The sequence below is a fragment of the Onychomys torridus genome, chromosome 5 (assembly GCF_903995425.1).
Source record: "Onychomys torridus chromosome 5, mOncTor1.1, whole genome shotgun sequence".
Lineage (NCBI taxonomy): Eukaryota > Metazoa > Chordata > Mammalia > Rodentia > Cricetidae > Onychomys > Onychomys torridus.
The window spans coordinates 130,920,154-130,924,063 of NC_050447.1; the positions used below are offsets into that span (position 1 = coordinate 130,920,154).

Sequence of the window (3,910 nt, forward strand, 5' to 3'; positions counted from 1 at the left end):
GAACCATATTTCAACAGGGAACATCTCAGCCTATCTGCAGTGCTCAAGCAAGGCTGTTCCACACAGCAAGCAAAAATTCAGCTGGGTTTGACTCCTCTGTGCTACAGTCAGTTCCCAATAAATTCCAATATCCTTGTTTCTGGAATGTTCTACCCTCCAGTTCCCCAGAGGCTGAAACAGTCTTCGTCAGTTATCAGATGCATAACAATCTTGAAGAAGCTAAATCAGCATCCAAGAATGTCTGAAACAGCCTGTATCCCAGGGTCATCCAGGGAGCTAAACAATCCCACATTTGTGCTATGCTAGAACTGTCTTACATGTGGCATACGCTGTTTGAGAGCTCCTCTGTTGAATGTGAAGTCCCTCACCTAGACCCACGCAGAAGAGGCCACCATCGCCCCCTTCTGGGTGAGCATCCTCAAGTCTGGAGAGGTGAAATGGCCTGCTCCACATTCTAAAGCATCAGATGACCTGAGATGGACAATGAAGACATCACATCTGTGTAGCTAAATCACAGGCTCTCCGACGTGTGAAGGCTTTCTTTCTTTCTTTCTTTCTTTCTTTCTTTCTTTATTTATTTATTTATTTATTTATTTATTTTCTTTCTTCCTTCCTTTCTTTCTTTTCTTTCTCTCTCTCTCTCTCTCTCAATGTTACTGGACTGGACATTGTTATATATTAATGGAGTTGTTTATCTGAATCTGTCAAATGTTAATAGACTAGACAGCATTAATGTAAATGACTATGAATATTGCATATACTTATTGGATATGACTTTTCTTGTATTAGTTATAAACTTTTTTAATTTTAGACAAAAACAGGGGAAATGTGGTGGTATTGTGTTCCCTGAAATATTGTGCACACTAATAAACTTATCTGGAGTCAGAGAACAGGACAGCCATAATATTAAACATAGGGGATAGGCAGTGGTAGCACACGCCTTTAATCCTAGCATTCCAGAGGCAGAGATTTACCTGGATCTCTGTGTGTTCAAGGATACAGCCAATCATGGTGACTCACGCCTTTAATCCCAGGGAGTGATGGCACAAAGCAGAAAGATATATAAGGTGTGGAGACCAGAAACGAGCAGCATTTGGCTGATAAGCCTTTAGGCTTTGAGCAGCAGTTCAGCTGAGACACATTCGGATGAGACTCAGATGCACCCAGTCTGAGGAACCAGGATCAGCTGAGAAATGGGCAAGGTGAGGTAGCTGTGGCTTGTTCTGTCTCTCTGATCTTCCAGCATTCACCCCAATACCTGGATCAGGTTTGATTTTATTAATAAGAACTGTTAAGATTCCTGCTTCCCCCTCTCTCTCTCTCTCTCTCTCCCCCCCCCCTGGAAAAGCTATCCAGCCACCTTTGCTTTGTTTCATCAGTTTTGTGTTGATTTCAAAAAGAGAAGTGCAGCCATACACTCCCATCGGCCTCTGTGTACATGACAGAGCTTCGTTCCCTCTCAAGGTCAGTGCCAGGTTGCTACCTTAAGGAGAACTACAATTTGTATAGACACAGGTTCACACCTGAGGCACTCAGATTCTCGGATGTCAAGTCAACAGAGAGCTTGGCCAACTCCTGAAAGGCACCATGCTGCCAGAGCCCAGCTCTACAAGGATCCCAAGAATGAGAGCACCATAGACCTCCACCATGGCTACGCAGTTCTGCATCCCCCATTTCCATATTCCGCCACAGCCCACCAGCACTTGCAGTTCATCGATAATAGTCATTCTAGAGCTATGAGGTCATTTCTCATTATGGTTTTCATTTTTGTTTCCACAATAATTGGTGACACTGAACATTCTTTACAGTCATTGGGCATTTAAATGTATTATCTGGGGAAATGTCTGCTCATATTTCTACTCAAATCACTTTTTTTTTCTCTTGAGTTACAGAAGTTACTTACGGATTCAGGAAGGCTGTTTCAGGGCAAAGTCATCTGGGATAGCCTTGGAAGACTGTGGGGAGATACAAACCATCAGGACCGGGTTCTCACAGATCCCTGTCTGTCTCCTACTATCTATGGACTTGAAGACAAGTTGAGTCAACAGTGCCCATCTGTTTCTCTATGTGATAGGAATGGAAGTGTCTTTCTATGACTTTGGGACAGATAAAGAGCTAAGCATAGCTGACAGCAGCTAGTACCCATGCCTCACAAGTACTGTGCATGGCATGGTACTTCAGATGCTGTTCATATTTAGTGGGGTTTTTTTAATTTATTTATCTAAGACCTTTATTAACAGGTGCTTGCAGTTTGTTGACTTTTTTTGAAAAAATCAAGTTGTAAACTTCTATTACAAATTAAAAATGAAGTTCTTAAAGATCTCAACTTGACCAGATATGAAACAATTTAAAAACCATTAAGAGTGTATTGAGAAAAACCAGACCTTAAAATAAATAAATAAATAAATAAATAAAACACCACATTTGTCATTACCAAAAAGAGACATCTTTAGGTAAAAATAATAAAAATCCTATGCTGCATAGATAATGCAGACAGTTCTAGTGTATCTGGTCAACAGGCAAAAGCAAGCACTTAAGGTCTTCAGCTCCAATCTTTGTTCATTTCTTATTGCTGGAATTTCATATCATTTCTTCTTGTTGGATGACCAAACCAGATGGCGGTAGAGATGGTAAACCGACGTTTACTCAGCCCCGCCCTGCTCAGCCTCGGGAGCGGACCAATTCTCAGCTGGTAGATCCGCTGCTTTTGTCTCTTTGCCATCTTGTGATTTAGGGTTCTCTGGGCGTCTGTGTAGGTAACTGAAGCTGCGGCGGTACCGACGTTGAGGTGGCTGCTGACCTTGGGTCTCGTCTCTTTGATTTTCCTTGTCCTCTTCATTGCCATCCTCTCTAGGCTGTCTTTGGCAAGGAGAGCCCCTGCGCAATCGTGGTCTGTAACCCCGATACATATTCTGTCTCACTGGTCTACCTTGCTCTCCTGCACCCTGGTTGTCAGCACCCTCCATCACTTCTTGCACAGGAGGGTTGGAATACTGTGGTCGATGCCCATAGGGTCTCCTCAAGTAGTAAGGTGGGAACCTTCGCCTGCGATAGGGCCGGCGTTGTTGGGCTTGGCCTTCGGGAGCGCTTTCCGGTCCCTCGTTCCTTTGTCCATTCTCACTGTTCTGGTAATTTTCCTGGTAATTGCATGGAGGACCCCTACTACACGGATAGCGTCTATAACGTTACGGTCTGCTGTGTATTTACCGCCTTGAACTGGAACTCCACCAGGTCCTGTAACATTTGCTGCCTCGGCTCCCTTTCCTCCTTCAACAACATCAAACTCCACAGTCTCTCCATCTCCTACACTGCGAAGGTACTTCCTGGAGTTATTCTTCCTTATGGCAGTCTGGTATACCCTTGGTGTCATTCCTGTTGATGAAACCGTATCTGTTATTTAGTGGTTTCTAACTTATTGTGCAAATCATTATTTAAGGCAGGTCAGTTCATCCCTGTATAGACAGAGACACTGACGCCCAGGGAACAAGTTTTAACTGCTTACACAGGCATCCCCACTAGATTTTTTTAAGGTCAAAATGTTAGGAAGAATTTGTTTGGTGACACACACGTTCACATAATTTACAGATGTCTACAACTATGAAAGCCATCCTTAGGCAATTTGCAACTTAAATCTATACCATTTCACTCAAAGCATGAAGTGAGAAGGGAATTATCCATCCAGGGAGAATTGCAGGAGAGACAGCAGGGGTCCATAGAAATTCTCCCAATGTCTTCAGTGAGAGAACACTAAATCCAAGAATTTAGCATCTGCCCAACAAAGGAATATTATGCAGAGCATTAAAATGACTGCTATAAAATCCATGAAGCAACATGGGGAAATGTAGAATGAAATGATCATGTTACAGAAGAGAACTGGGTACACAGAGTTCTGCAAAAGTGGAGGTGAGAA

At 43.0% G+C, this 3,910-nt stretch overlaps 1 pseudogene; it reads right to left on the reverse strand.

Annotated features, from left to right (window-relative positions):
• Positions 1–2,607: 2,607 nt before the first annotated feature.
• Positions 2,608–3,510, reverse strand: LOC118584694 (annotated as a pseudogene).
• Between the last annotated feature and the right edge of the window lie 400 nt (positions 3,511–3,910).